Here is a 17,448-nt window from a genome sequence, read left to right as displayed (position 1 = left end):
CAGCTTTGCTTTAAATATGTGCTGTAACGATTGTGAGCGTTAGTCACCTTTGGAACTGGACATGGTGAGTTGATGTTAGTCAAGAATGCCTACGAGGCAACAAGGACGACTTTATCAACACCCCACTGACTTTGAACGAGGTCGTATAATAGAACTACGAGAAGTTGGATGTTCTGTTGCGACACTGCGGAAAGAATTGGCAGAAATGTAGACACTGTACATGGCTGCTGGCCGTGGTGGTCACGAAAGTGTACGGTTGCAAGAAGACCGGGCTTCCGAAGCCCAAGTGGCATTACCGAGAGGGAAAACCATGGTGTTCGGTGTATGGCTCTGGCACACCTTACTGCATCTGCAGCAGCAATTTGAACAGTAGCTGGCACCACAGTTACACAACAAACTGTTACAAATCGATTACTACAAGGATAGCTCCGAGCCAGCCGCTCTGTGGCGTGCATTCCACTGACCCCAAATCGCCACCATTTGCGAGATCAGTGGTGTCAAGCGACAGCTCATTTGAGGCAAGGGTGGAGGTCTGTTGTGTTTACTGATGAAACTGATTCGGCTTTGATGCTATTGATGGCCGTGAATTGGTCACCAAGAGGCCAGTTGAGGACCTTCAACCAACCTGCCTGCCTGCTACACACACTGGACTACACCTGGAAAATGTTCAAATGGCTGTGAATTCCTAAGGGACCAAACTGCTAGGGTCGCGATCCCTAACTTATGCTAAGAACAACACACACCTTATCTCTCTATTTCACACCAGTTTTGAACTTGGCTGTCTTTCAGCAACCGTATATAAATTTCAAAGGAGAAATAACACAGCCAACTGGTTGCAAATAATTATTTAATACTTTACCTAGACCATTAGAACTACTGACGGCCTTGGGAGAGCCAGTCATGACAAAACTCTGCCAGCTGGTGAGCAAGATGTATGAGACAGGCGAAATACCCTCAGACTTCAAGAAGAATATAATAATTCCAATCCCAAAGAAAGCAGGTGCTGACAGATGTGAAAATTACCGAACTATCAGTTTAATAAGTCACAGCTGCAAAATACTAACGCAAATTCTTTACAGACGAATGGAAAAACTGGTAGATGCGGACCTCGGGGAGGATCAGTTTGGATTCCGTCGAAATGTTGGAACACGTTAGGAAATACTGACCTTACGACTTATCTTAGAAGAAAGATTAAGAAAAGGCAAACCTACGTTTCTAGCATTTGTAGACTTAGAGAAAGCTTTTGACAATGCTGACTGGAATACTCTTTTTCAAATTCTAAAGGTGGCAGGGGTAAAATACAGGGAGCGAAAGGCTATTTACAATTTGTACAGAAACCAGATGGCCGTCATAAAAGTCGAGGGGCATGAAAGGGAAGCAGTGGTTGGGAAAGGAGTGAGACAGGGTTGTAGCCTCTCCCCGATGTTATTCAATCTGTATATTGAGCAAGCAGTAAAGGAAACAAAAGAAAAATTTGGAGTAGGTATTAAAATTCATGGAGACGAAGTAAAAACTTTGAGGTTCGCCGATGACATTGTAATTCTGTCAGAGACGGCAAAGGACTTGGAAGAGCAGTTGAACGGAATGGACAGTGTCTTGAAAGGAGGATATAAGATGAACATCAACAAAAACAAAACGAGGATAATGGAATGTATTGACACGTAATCAGCATGGCTTCAGAAAACATCGCTCTTGTGCAACGCAGCTAGCTCTTTATTCGCACGAAGTAATGGCCGCTATCGACAGGGGATCTCAAGTTGATTCCGTATTTCTAGATTTCCGGAAAGCTTTTGACACCGTTCCTCACAAGCGACTTCTAATCAAGCTGCGGAGCTATGGGGTATCGTCTCAGTTGTGCGACTGGATTCGTGATTTCCTGTCAGGAAGGTCGCAGTTCGTAGTAATAGACGGCAAATCATCGAGTAAAACTGAAGTGATATCAGGTGTTCCCCAGGGAAGCGTCCTGGGACCTCTACTGTTCCTGATCTATATAAATGACCTGGGTGACAATCTGAGCAGTTCTCTTAGGTTGTTCGCAGATGATGCTGTAATTTACCGTCTAGCAAGGTCATCCGAAGACCAGTATCAGCTGCAAAGCGATTTAGAAAAGATTGCTGTATGGTGTGTCAGGTGGCAGTTGACGCTAAATAACGAAAAGTGTGAGATGATCCACATGAGTTCCAAAACAAATCCGTTGGAATTCGATTACTCGATAAATAGTACAATTCTCAAGGCTGTCAATTCAACTAAGTACCTGGGTGTTAAAATTACGAACAACTTCAGTTGGAAGGACCACATAGATAATATTGTCGGGAAGGCGAGCCAAAGGTTGCGTTTCATTGGCAGGACACTTAGAAGATGCAACAAGTCAACTAAAGAGACAGCTTACACTACACTCGTTCGTCCTCTGTTAGAATATTGCTGCGCGGTGTGGGATCCTTACCAGGTGGGATTGACGGAGGACATCGAGAGGGTGCAAAGAAGGGCAGCTCGTTTTGTATTATCGCGTTATAGGGGAGAGAGTGTGGCAGATATGATACACGAGTTGGGATGGAAGTCATTACAGCATAGACGTTTTTCGTCGCGGCGAGAGCTTTTTACGAAATTTCAGTCACCAACTTTCTCTTCCGAATGCGAAAATATTTTGTTGAGCCCAACCTACATAGGTAGGAATGATCATCAAAATAAAATAAGAGAAATCAGAGCTCGAACAGAAAGGTTTAGGTGTTCGTTTTTCCCGCTCGCTGTTCGGGAGTGGAATAGTAGAGAGATAGTATGATTGTGGTTCGATGAACCCTCTGCCAAGCACTTAAATGTGAATTGCAGAGTAGTCATGTAGATGTAGATGTAGATGTAGTCAAATTAAATCGGGTGATGGTGAGGGAATTAGATTAGGAAATGAGACACTTAAAGTAGTAAAGGAGTTTTGCTATTTAGGAAGTAAAATAACTGATGATGGTCGAAGTAGAGAGGATATAAAATGTAGACTGGCAATGGCAAGGAAAGCGTTTCTGAAGAAGAGAAATTTGTTAACATCGAATGTAGATTTATGTATCAGGAAGTCGTTTCTGAAAGTATTTGTTTGGAGTGTAGCCATGTATGGAAGTGAAACATGGACGATAACTAGTTTGGACAAGAAGAGAATAGAAGCTTTCGAAATGTGGTGCTACAGAAGAATACTGAAGATAAGGTGGATAGATCACGTAACTAATGAGGAGGTATTGAATAGGATTGGGAAGAAGAGAAGTTTGTGGCACAACTTGACTAGAAGAAGGGATAGGTTGGTAGGACATGTTTTGAGGCATCAAGGGATCACAAATTTAGCGTTGGAGGGCAGCGTGGAGGGTAAAAATCGTAGAGGGAGACCGAGAGATGAGTACACTAAGCAGATTCAGAAGGATGTAGGTTGCAGTAGGTACTGGGAGATGAAGAAGCTTGCACAGGATAGAGTAGCATGGAGAGCTGCATCAAACCAGTCTCAGGACAGAAGACAACAACAACAACAACCTAGTTTTTGACACTTGTAAGGATATCTTCTACAGGCTGAAATTTTAAAAGCCGCAAAGTTACAATGCGAGAAGGCAATAGTCAAAGTTTCAAGCAGACATACTCACGTCAAAAATTAAAAGCGTTCCAACGGCTGAAATGGTCTTAATTTTTAATGTTTGACATGAGCATTTCTGCTCTAAACATTGATTATAGCCTTCTCTCAATGTAATTTTGAGGCTTTCAAATTTTCATTGTAATGAAGACATACTCAGAAGTGTCCAAACCTAGGAAAATATATTAAACAATTATTTTCAGCAGGTTCGCTGTATTGTTTCTCCATTGAAAGCTATTTCACAGCTTCCGTTCTTCTCCAGATCTACGTCTGAAAGCAGCTAACCGTTTCCCCTCCCTCCGCCACAGTGTCCATGTCTCGGCGCAACTCCCCACTAGATATTTCACTAATATTTACCTTAATTGTTTAATTAATGGGTTCCAGAAAATACTGTTCCTTGTTTTTGTTTCTTACTGGTAGTTTTGCATCCTAGGAATCTGAAGTTACCAACTTGTGCCACTATCTCATCGCAAAGTTTCGCTTTTATCTTTGTTGCTTGCCTTATAAAAAACATTGGGTCTTCTTCACATTAGATAGAGGGCGATAGTGGTCCGAGCACGGGGCTCACAACCCGAACCACATGCCACTGTTAAGCACTAATGAAGGGCTGGGTTCCTTACTCCGATTGCACATAATTCATTAAGGTCAATCCAACACATTTATTTCAAATAACATAAATGAAGTTACATTTGAATCTGTCTGACATCAAACAGGAATTAAAAAAAAACAATTTCAATATCAAGTGATTTAGTGCGTGAAGCGCGAGTTAAGCCAATAACCAGATAAACTAAACAATTCTCCATAATTCAGAGAAGGAGGAAAACAAAATTGAAGCAATACACCCCACTGACAAATATCCAAAATAACCTTACAATACTACTCAGAGGAATAAACCGAAGTGGGGAGCAGTCATTCATCCGACAGAGCACTTCAAAATGAGTTCAATAACACAGCTGCGTGCCCCAGAAAACTGCAACACATTAAATACACTTCATTTGACGAATGACAAATGCTCATTAACATTACGCCACTCCTGTTTGACCTACAGTGTCCCAAAGAAACAGGCGCTTATTCTGAAAGAACAATTTTTTTTAAATATGTTTAAATTACATCCTTAAGGAATTCCCAAAGATGTCCAATCCCTTTCTAGGCGGAGGCTGAGCCAGAAACACAGACTGCCACAAAAACACAGTTTTGCTGTGAAATCTTACAGGACACCCGAAAGCAGTAACAGACAAGGGGTCGGCACCCACAAATAACACAGGCTAAGGCTGGGAGCACATCATACGAGAACTTGTTCACACTATGCTCACCACAAACTGTAGACATTCCGGCCGAACATCCGCTTGCGGTGGCTGCCAGAAGGACGACGCAACCAACAGGCCCACGCCGTGCTTCTCACACAGGCACCTCAATTTGTACAAACATCTAGGCCGACACCAACTCCGGACTTCCATCTCACTGTGAGGCTTGACACAGTTTATATGAAATGCCTTCCAGGCAACCAGCAACCGCCGCAGGAGTTTCACGATTAGCAAACAGCCCCAGCGTAACAGACATCACACGTGTGCTTACTCCCGAGCCACAACTCCGCCAGTCTCACCGGCCGCCCCAAACTGACCACGCAAAGATGCTCATGCACGGGGACGCGCCAAAGATAACAAGCCGATCGCTGATGATCGACCAGAGATCTGGGTCTTCTTCACATTAGATAGAGGGCCATAAGTTAGCGACATCGGCCACGGGGGCTTGTTCTGGACTTCAAAGGTGTTAAAATTCTTCAATACTTCCACACCTCTGATATACATTGATTAAAATTATTTTCAGTACCGAAAGAGGTCATTCCTACATTTGAAGACTGGAGTGAGTACATGATGGCTATTCCACGAGTGTAGCGTTACTCGAGCTTTTCAGTTCGACGTGTCAGCATAGCCAGATCTATATCGTTGTAGAATTATGGAACATATTTTATGCTCATAAATTATGACGTTTTTGGACAACGAACATATTCTCTAGCAAAATCATCACGGGTTCTGTGAACAGAAATCTTGTGAATCAGCTCGCTCTGTTCCTTCATGAGATCCACTTGGCTGTAAACAACGGCGTCAGACTGGTGTCATGTTCCTTGACTTCCTGAAGACATTTCCGCACTGCTGTTTAGTGAAAAAAATACGAACTTAAAAAAAATCGAACTTACAGAGTATCGGACCAGATTTGCGACAGGGTTCGACTTCCTTGCAGATGGAACTCTACACGTCGCTCTTAATATTACAAACTCGAGAGCTGCAAACGTAATTTCCGGAACACCCCAAGGAAGTGTGATAACACCGGTACTGTCACAATGTATATAAATGATCTAGTAGAAAGCGTCGGAAGCCCCTTAAGACTGTTTTCAGCCTATGCGGTTGTCTATAAGAAGATAGCAACGCCAGAAGACAGTAACGATTTGCAGGAGGACCTACAGAGGATTGATTAATGTTGCAGGCTCTGGCAGCTCACCCTGAATGTAAATAAATGTAATATTGCGCGTACGTAGGAACAGAAATCCACTACTTCACAACTACACTATTGACGAAAAACTGCTGGAAACACTATCTACTGTAAAATATCTAGGAGTAACTGTCCAGAGCGATCTGAAGTTCAAATGTGTGTAACATCCTAAGGGACCGAACTGCTGACGTCATCGGGCCCCTAGACTTACACACTACTTAAATTAACTTATGCTAAGAACAAGGCAAGGCCGCGCAATCTGTGACATGGATCTTATGTTACACCACATAAAACAAATTGTAGAAAAGCATATGTCTGCCAGATTTATAGGAATTTTAAGGAAATGTAACTTATCCTCGAAGGAAGTGGCTCATAAGGCGCTTGCTCAAACAGTTCGGGAATATTGTTCATAATCTAGAATCATTACCAGGCAGGACTGATAGAAAAGACAGAGAAGATTCAACGAAGAGCAGCGCGGTTCGTCACGGGATCGTGTAGTCGGTGCGAGAGTGTTACAGCGATGCTGAACAAACTGGAGTGGCAGACGTCACAAGAGAGGCGCTGTGCATCACGGAGAGGTTCACGGTTGAAATTCCGAGAGAGCATTTTCCGGGAAGAGTCGGACTACATATCGTTTCCTTCCACACACATCTCGCGAAACGACCACGACGGGAAAATTCGAGAAGTTAGAGCTAATATAGTGGCCTACTGACAATCATTCTTCCCGCGTGTCATTTGCAAGTGGAGCAGGGAAGGGGGATCAGTTAGTGGTACCAAAAGTACCCTCCGCCACACGCCGTCAGGTGCTGGTAGAATATTGATGTAGATGTAGGACGAGTGGTGATGAGGTGGATCCAGGAGAACTGTGTGGCGAGAAGAGTAGGCGGGGGTCCTTCCAGGAACGTTACACTATGAGAAGCTGGTACGAGTGTCCGACTGCCTCTGACGAATAGACGTATGGCAACAGCTGCAATCTTGGCAGAGGCTACAGTCAGAGTGTCACCGCGAACCGTCAGGAGATTACTGGGAGATGGGCTGAGATCTTTGGTTATCATGCGTCGTTCACCAACGACACCATAACACAGGGAACAGAGACTTGCGTGGTGTAGCACCGGAGTCAACAGGGACATTGAGTAGCATTCTGCCATGTTAAGCGACGCGTCTGGTTTCTGTCTGCGGCGCTCAGATCTACCTCAGTATGTTCGTTGACGACCTCATGAAAGGTCACTGGAAGCGACCGTTTTCAGACCTCAACTTCTACAATCACGATGTGAGGAGTTATTTGATACAACAGATCTGATTTGATAGTTGTTGGTGAGCATGTGAACGCTCGCCAGTATGTGCCAAGTGCTTTAAACCGTGTTGCCATTCTCGTAATGATCAGGGCATTAAATGATATACTTCAGTAGGATAATGCAAAGTACCACACTGCAACTGATACCACAAACACCATGAGGAATACATGCGTCCTTGACTGTCTTGCCCGATCTCCTGATTTGCTACCGACACAGCACGTCTGAGATGTGATGGGAAGACGTATATTTCCATATTGGCCTCCAGTCAGCAACCTTCATATGTTGCAACAGCTTGTGTTTCAGATATGATAAGGAAATCCTCAGGATGACATTTAGGAGATGTTTTCTTCCAAGCCACAACGGATACAAGAGTGGAGCCGGCCGCGGTGGCCGTGCGGTTCTGGCGCTACAGTCCGGAACCGCGGGACTGCTACGGTCGCAGGTTCGAATCCTGCCTCGGGCATGGGTGTGTGTGATGTCCTTAGGTTAGTTAGGTTTAAGTAGTTCTAAGTTCTAGGGGACTTATGACCTAAAATGTTGAGTCCCATAGTGCTCAGAGCCATTTGAACCATACAAGAGTGGAGACGTTCCTGTCAGTGCATACCTTGTATTGGTATTGATGATGGTCATCAGTTTCGAATGGAATGATAGTTTAACTGTGTAATTCCCGTTATGCTATGAAAATAAAAGGTATGAATGGAGCTTGTGTGGAATATGGGATGAGAATAAATACAACAAAAACAAAGAGTATGGTGATCTACAAAAGAAGGAGACTTGCAAATATGAAAATAGGACAAGATACGACCATTTAAATATTTTGGATGTACGATCACTGAAGACTTGAGATACCACCAGGAGGTGAAAATACGCGTTGCTACGGGGAAGCAAACATTCAATAGAAAGATAAATTATGATGAGGCAAATTAGATAAAGGTCTGAGGAGAAGATGTGGCAAGTGTTTTGTCCTCAATGAGGCACTCTATGTGGCAGAAACGTGGACACTGATAACAGCGGCTGAAGAAGAAGCTAGAAGTATTTAAAAGCTGGAAGTGGAGGAGAATGGAGAGGATAAGCTGAAAGGAAAGAGTGAGTAATGAAAAAGTGTTGGAAAGAATTGGGGAGAGGGGAAGACTGTTGCAGGTTATAAGAGAAAGGAAGAAGAACTGGATGAGACATTTCTTGGGGCACGAGTGCTTGCTAACAGGCGCTTTGGAAGGTCTAGTATGTTGGAGGAGCTTCAGAGGAAGGAGGAGATACAAGATTATATACGACATACAGGGAAGCGGAAAATATGCGGAACTGAAGAGGGTGGCAGAAGACAGGAGAGCACAGAGATTTATCATGTGAAAACCTGACTATGGGTAGAATGCTGATGATAATGAGGTGATGAACAGCTCTACAAGATTTTATAAATATTTGATTCGTGCTTCATGGCATGGCACTTTCCATTTCCCGTCAATAAAAGAACTACAAAAACCAATAGCAAAATAAAACAGTTGCTGATCTCTGGGAACGACAAACAGCACTGACTGGTTAGACTTGGAGTTGATACGTTTGCGAGCAGTTATTGAATGAGGAAATGCAAGCAGGAATATCACCACACGGTTAAACGCTTCGTAGACGAAAACTACGAAGGTGAAAACGATGTAAAGAAAAGGAAGAAAAGCAACTCGTACACGATTCACCAGAACATGAAAACATGAGCAGTAGTTGTGGAACGTGGTCACACTACCAGCATCACACAATCACTGGATACTATTACAGAACTTAAAATACTGTAGCCCAGTACTCACGGATTGTACTACTCTACCGTAAATAGACGAATACTTGGAATTGTTGCACCACTGTTAAGTCTGTTGATGTTTTGTCAGGTGAGAACATAATGCATGTAATGAATATTTTTTCTTTCAGGAAAACTTGATTAGACGTAAGCACTGCGCCACCGTTTGAGGAACCACACACTTTTGTTTTATGTGACGGCGTCGTCACTTGACGATCAAAGTCACCACAGGAATTATGCGCCTCTCTCAATGATATTCTGCTACCAGTTATGGAAGATGAAGACCTCATTATGTCAGTGACACGAACTCATAACTAAACGGTAGAATCAACAAATTATTGAGACGTCTGCTAAGGGATTGTTAACTTGGTTCCAGAGGGGAAGGATAAACTCTGGAAGTAAACAAAAAGTTGAATTTACATCAGTCATTTATCATCCACTGTTGGATATAGCCTTCTTCCGAGCTTCTTTATACATGACGAATACCCCAGGACTTTCGATGTTGTTGGCAGGCAGAGAGGAAATCATTGCCATAAGACAGAACTTGGTGGTGAACGACTTCGAAGCACTCTTGCGCATGGTGATCATACACTAACAGTCTTCCTCACGAAAAATGACCACACAAGATACGCCATAAATGGTTCAAGTTACCGAACAGTATTCCTACAAATGACAGCACTCAAATGGATATTTATTTGTAAGGATAATACTTGTGATTTACATATTTACTGAGGGACTGTGGAAAGTACTCATGTATTACATAAAAATGCATTTTGCAGAGAGTGTAGAAACTACACATGTATGACATAAACAATGCATTTTGGAGATCTCAAAAAAAAGAAGATGCTAATAGATGAAACTTCCTGGCAGATTAAAACTGTGTGCCTGACCGAGACTCGAACTCGGGAACTTTGCCTTTCGCGGGCAAGTGCTCTACCATCAGAGCTACCGAAGCACGACTCACGCCCGTTCCTCACAGCTTTACTTCTGCCAGTACCTCGTCTCCTACCTTCCAAACTTTACAGAAGCTCTCTTGCGAACCTTGCAGAACTAGCACTCCATGTCTCCGCAGTATCCTTTCTTTCAGGAGTGCTAGTTTTGCAAGGTTCGCAGGAGAGCTTCTGTAAAGTTTGGAAGGTAGGAGACGAGGTACTGGCAGAAGTAAAGCTGTGAGGAACGGGCGTGATTCGTGCTTCGGTAGCTCAGGTGGAAGCCGGCACGGTAGCTCAGCGTGTTCGCTCAGAGGGTTAGTCGCCCTCTGTAACAAAAAAAAAAAAAAACTGAGTTAATCGATTAACAACGAGCTTAAAACGGATGTCTTACGACGTCCGCTCAGAGCAGATATAACGAACAAAATCGAACAAAATGAGATTTAAAAATAGATAAATAAATAAGATGGTAGAGCACTTTCCCGCGAAAGGCAAAGGTCCCGAGTTCGAGTCTCGGTCGGGCACACAGTTTTAATCTGCCAGGAAGTTTCATATCAGCGCACACTCCGCTGCAGAGTGAAACCCCATTCTGGATGCTAATAGATGTTGCTATAAATTGCTTGTGGTTTTCTGTGATTTATATAACACTCTTAATGCTTATGTGCTATTTGTGAACGTAGTCGAGAGTGACGCCTCTATTTGCCTCTTTTTGCCACACTAATAAACAGTAACAGAAATGATACTGCAATGTATTGTCACCAACTCACAATTAGAAGCATTCGTCAACTACTTTTGTGAAACGTTCGAGTGGAAGCATTATCAACAGCACATTAATGTACTTCCTCTCTCAAAAACTCCAGAATGTGGCAAAAATAATCAACGCAACATTAAAAATGTCATAGTTGTAATATCTTGGTAGACAAAAACGTTACGAGAAAAAAAATACTCGTCATTTTGGATGCCATTCATAGCCGAAACTTAAGTTTCGATATTTCGAATCACACATAAAAATTTATTGTTCCCCATATTATGTGGGATATAGTACATTCATTTCGAAGACTGAGATGATTAACATAGCTCTTCACTGGGCAAATGTCTGTTAATGGTTGCTGACTTCTCCGCAACTGTGAAGAGTTTCGTCAAACTTACTGTAATTACAATTTAACGTAGAACTTAAACATTGTTCAGTTTGATTTTTCTACGTTAACTACCAAAAACGTCGAACGATCAACCTCAGTGAAGTCTTAACTCTTCATTGGACATTTGTTTTCGTAGCCATCAAGTCATATTAAGCTTGAAATAAAGCACAATAAGCGTTAGATTGTCCTCGGACATAAGAAGAATACTAATGTCCATTAACTTATATCACTCTAAGACAAGAAAAAACGACGCAGCACGAAGTACTATCCAAATGGGATGGAAATCGGCACATGTGATGTACGTGTAGAGACAAGCAAATGATAAATTTCAGAAAAATTGGATGATTTATTCGAGACAAAGATCTTCACAAATTGTGCACGTCAGTAACGCTTTTGCCCGCATCTGGCCCTTAAGCAAGCAGTTATTCGGGTTGGCCCTTATGCAAGCAGTTATTAGGGTTGGGATTGACTGATACAGTTGCTGAATGTCCTCGTAAGGGATTTCGTCTAAATGCTGTCGAAATGGCGCGTTAGATCGTCAGAATTCCGAGATGGCTGGAAGGTCCGGTCCATAATACCCCACGGGATCTCAGGGAGAGATCCGGCGACCTTGGTGGCCAAGGTAGGGTTTGCCAAGCACAAAGATAGCAGTAGAGACTCTCGCTTAGTGCACGCGTACATTTCCTTGCTAAAACATAAGCCCAGAAGACTTACCATGAAGAGCAACACAGTGGGGCGTAGAGTATGATAGGCGTAGCGCTGTGCTGTAAATGTGCTGTGGATGACAACCAAAGAAGTCCTGCTCTGAAAATAAATAGCACCTTACATCATCACTCCTGTTTGTCGGGTCGTGTGGCTGGCAACAGTCCGGTTGGTATTCCACCGCTGTCTGGGACGTCTGCAGACACGTCTTCGGCCTGGAATCTCACTGAATGGAGAAGAATTGTCTTCAGTGATGAGTTCCGCATAGAACTGAGCCCCGGTGACCAACGGAGACGTGACTGTAGACACGCTACACAGTGCTGGGATATCAACACGATTATCGCCTGTCATACGACCGACAACCAGGAGTGATGACCTGGTATGTCACATCTTTTCATAGCAGGACCCCTTTGGTCGTCATCCGCGACACCCTTACACCACAGCGGTACGTTGATGACAGTCTACGCCCCAGTTTTCTAGTGCTCCACGGCAAGCCATCCTGGGCTTACACGGTGAGAATTTTTACTGATTGTCTTCGTGCTTGCCACACCCTACCTCGGCCAGCAAGATCGCCGGATCTCTCCCCAATTCAGAACGTGTGGAACATTATGGGCAGGGTCCTGCAACCATCTCGGGATTTTGGCTATCTAACGCGCCGACTAGGCAAAAATGGCACGATATCGCTCAGTAGGGCATCCAGCAACTTATCTGTAATTGCCGGGACGAATAACTGCTTGCATAAGGGCCAGAGGCGGACCAACGCGTTAATGACTCGCCCAGTTTGTGAAGATTTTTCTCTTGAATAAATCATTCAATTTTTCTGAAATTGACTGTATATGTAGATCGCACCTACCGATTTCCATTCGGGTAAGTCCTTAGTGATGCGTCGCTTTTTTTTGTCTTAGTGGACTTTTAAGCTTTCATACAGAAGACATTTTATATCCACGTATACTGGAGATTAAGAATTAAACACCGAACTTAACGTAACAAGTCCGCCCCGATATTTAGGTGGACAGCCGGCACAGTAGCTCAGCGTGTTCGGTCAGAGACCTGGCGTGTATTTCCTCAGCATCAGTGGAAGGCAACGGGAAACCACCACTGGAATCCCTTCCCTAGCCGCTCATGTGGTGGACCTCTCCGATGAGGCTTGCCCCACGCCAATACCTCCGTAAACCACACAAAGTTTTTTAACATGATAACGCGCATTTAATGTCTATTTCGTATGCTTCAGATCAAATAATAATATCTTGAAGTTGGTATTCCTAATGAGGAAAGGTCATGAGCTTATCTTAACAGCTGCAGTGTACAACTTTAAAGTCTCGATCAAAAACTGTAAGGTCATAGAAGTTAGAGGAATGGAAGTAAATACAGAAATCAAAATTAACAAGATCCAGTTACACAAGTGGCACACACTAAAAACTATGACTATTCCTTTTCTGTTACATGGGAGTTAAGATACGGAGTCCTACGAAAAAGAAGAAAAGAAAGAAAGAAAAGGCAAAATGAACTTTTCGAGAAAAAAGTCAGGGAACACTAGTAGAGGGAAAAAGTAATGTAGAAGTAAAGACAGAATTACAAATACGAAATACATAAGATCACATTCAAGAGTTTAGAACAGAATGAATGAATCATGTAGACAGAATTGGTCACCCAGATTCCCAAAACGATAAACACAAATGAATCAAATCTCTAAAGACCATTGGTACATTAAGGGTAAGAAATGGAAAGAGCAAAATCATCAACAAATAGTAGGAGCTATAACAAGTTACAAAGCTCACTATATGTCAAAAAAGAATAAATAATAATTAACGAGTGAACAAGTTTTACTTTACTGTCTGATACAGTATCTAAACATTAGACCAGAATTGGTTGCTCTAGTCTTTACTCTTTCGTTCCCATAACAAATGCTGTGCTCTATCCCACAGCTTTTTCAACGAATATGTCATCCGTTCGCTTTCAAATAGTAGTCCGGCATTCGTAGCGATTTAGGAAACCACAGACATCCTAAATCCAGATGGGGGGACGCGCATTTAAACTCTACTGTCTCGAATACTAGTCTAGTGCGTTAAGCATTGCACACCTTTCAAGAAGTAAAACCAGACTGGCAATGGCAAGGAAAGTGTTTCTGAAGAAAAGAAATTTGTTAACATCGAGTATAGATTTAAGCGTCAGGAAGCCGTTTCTGAAAGTATTTGTATGGAGTGTGGCCATGTTTGGAAGTGAAACATGGACGATAAATAGTTTGGACAAGAAGAGAATAGAAGCTTTCGAAATGTGGTGCTACATAAGAATGCTGAAGATTAGATGGGTAGATCACATAACTAATGAGGAGGTATTGAATAGAATTGGGGAGGAGTTGTGGCACAACTTGACTAGAAAAAGGGCTCGGTTCGTAGGACATGTTCTGAGGCATCAAGGGACCACCGATTTAGTACTGGAGGGCAGCGTGGAGGGTAAAAATCGTAGAGGGAGACCAAGAGATGAATACACTAAACAGATTCAGAAGGAAGCAGTATGTGGCTGATGAATAGGTTATTGATGCAGGGAGACATTGGCTTTGACGTCGACTGCTAGAGTGGCACCATCCGGGCGTACACGCACTTCCAGCAAGACGCCGTAATACGTCACAATGAAAGCAGATTTTGTAGAAAAATAGGATTCTGCAGTCATAAGAGTGGCGAATGATATGGTGTATTGGAATCCTGAATAAAACCAACGTGCTTTCAAAAAAAAAATCTTGTTGCATCACTAACTGAACGCCCCTCGTACAAATACCTTTGTAATACAATTTACAGAGGTATGAAACAGAATGCTCGTATAGGCTAACAAGGATACCACACGGCAATGAGATTTTTGTTAATTTTTGTACTTATAGTACTTGAAGTTCAGAAGTCAAATATAAATCCGACAAATGCAACTCTCACAAACTCTCTATAAAATCGACTGCGAACTTTTCTAAGCGTCCTTAATACTATGAAGTGTGGTCACGTTACTTCGACAGGCAGTGTGGCTCTCTGGTAGAATACATGTATTGCGAGTAACGTTACTGGGTTCAGTCCCTGTCCGATGCGATTTTTTAAACAACGGTCTATGTTGTATGAGAGCATTTCCACGAAGTGTAAAATGCATAAAGATGAAAAAAATCGGTTCCGCTCGAGACTGGTAATTGCTGGATCATTACATTCACCTATTTATGTTGTTTCCCGTTTAGTTCGAATAGCAAAGTCATTTAAATATAAAAGTCATCAACTAAATGCTAAGTTACATAACTAATTGTCATTTTTCATGAAAAATGCACGATTCATTATTTCTTATGCATGGACGCAGGACGCAGGAATCTAGTTTCAATTATAAATATAAATTGTTAATTAAAAATAGTTTATAAAATAAACTTAATTTTGAATACAGATAGTTCGTCCATTGTGGGATGGAGGATATCGACGATTTTTGTCTGTTATCAATATCGGTCCCGGGAATTCCAAGACCATGTCAAAACTTTTACAGTAGTTCCTGAGATTTGTCGGTACATACAAAAACAAGCGAATAGGGGACATCAATTTATATACGTAGAGAGAGGAGACCTAACAAAATATTTTAATTTACCTAATGAAACATGATTACAACTTACATTTCATGTTTGTTTGCAGTAATATTTGTCCTATTACGCTTTTGACGGATGATGAATGCGGCGTATGTGCTAATGGCAAAAAGATATTTTTTGTGTGATATAGTTACAATGTAATGATTTTCGGATTTTTTCCCTTACTTGTACTGTGAAATCTTGTTTCTTATCAAATTTCATGATTCTGGGTCAACCGAACGTAGCCTGTACATTTTAAATAGTGAGTTTGCAAGTATCAAAATAGGTGAGATAAAAGACGGCATTTGTTGACTGCATTGGCTTAGAAGGTTAGATGCTTTACACCGCCACGGGGCCGTTGACTTTAGTATGTGACAAATCTGAACCTGACATGCCAAGGGGTTCCAGAAAAAGAAAGGGGCCCTAACAGACGGACAGACAGACGGATGAAAAATGTCAAAAGATTTTTTTTTCGTGAGATATAACTACAGATTAACAATTGTCGGCTGTTTTTCCCTTTACTTGTAGTGTTAAACCTTGCCTCTAGCCAAATTTCACGATTCTAGGTCAACGGAATGGATGTTATAGGTTCTGGTGAGTAAGTTCGCGAGTATAAGAATTTGTGACATAAATGGCCATATCTTTTGATTGTATTAACTTAGAAGGTTAAATTTTTTACCCTGGCAAGGGGCCGTGTGTGACAATAAATTGAACTTGATATGTCTACCACTTCCTGAGAAAATGACTCTCAACAGCAGACACACAGACAACGAAGCAATCCTTTAAGGATTCCATTTTTACCGATTGAGATACGAAACCTTACAAACATTACAAATCATTTTTTCATACATTACGTATATCATGCTTCACGGAAGTACTCATGGAACATGCACTTCCTTTCCTTTAGCCACGATACCCATCGAGAAAGCAAGTTTGCTTTATGATATTAAAGACGCCTGGAAAACTTCCGTCTATTTTGTCGAAAATTTTTGAGATGGCAGACCTCGATTCACTGGTAGGATACTGCGAAAACGCAATCATTCTACAGAGGATACTGTTCACAAAACTCTCGTGGAACCCATCCTAGAATATTGCTCAAGTGTGTGCGACCCATACCATACAGTTCAGTCACGGAATATTGAACGTGTACAAAGAAGGGCAGCTCGTACGGTCACAGATTTATTTCACCTGTGGAGGGGACAGGGGGGGGGGGGGGGGGGGCTCGCGGAGATGATGTAAAAACCTGAAGTGGCATATACTTAAGGTGACTTTCATACGAACGCCTGGAAAAGCACTAACAATTTTCATAACGTTTACAAGGCAATATCTAAAAAAAGTGAACTCTTAGTTGGTAGTTGGATGAGAACTGCAGGACAATAGGAGCGTTTCTTGCTGAACATTTTGGCATGTAATTAATCATATTCGTTCTCACGTTGACTTTATTACAGTTTTTTGTGAAGATCAGTAATTTACAGTTTTATATGTCGGTCCACATTTGGAATCTATGCACTGACTAACTACCTTATTTAGATGCTTGAGACATTAATTACACATTAACGACATGTCTATCTAAAAATTAGTAACAAGTTTTTATTATAAAAATGTTTATATCTGAAACACCTCAAAAAATTTCAGACGTCAATCTCAAATAGATTTTTTGTGCATGAACTAAACACGTCAGAAAATTTTCCTCTCGGAAAATTCAATTCAAAGTTATATTTGATTTATGACTCATCTCTGCTGTTACTAATACACTCCACTTGCTAATCATCTTAGGTTACATGTTCCACATCTTCAGTCTTCCTTTTCTTGTTTCTCCTCATTATTCAGGCGTCTTTAGTTGCCTGAAGAACCCACTTTTCAGCTTCGGCCACTCTCATGGAATCAACTGCTAACAGTGACTGTCTCAAATTAAACCCAGAATAACTTAAA

This window comes from Schistocerca gregaria, chromosome 2 (assembly GCF_023897955.1).
Source record: "Schistocerca gregaria isolate iqSchGreg1 chromosome 2, iqSchGreg1.2, whole genome shotgun sequence".
Classification (NCBI taxonomy): Eukaryota; Metazoa; Arthropoda; class Insecta; order Orthoptera; family Acrididae; genus Schistocerca; species Schistocerca gregaria.
Note: the sequence above shows the minus strand (reverse complement) of the source record.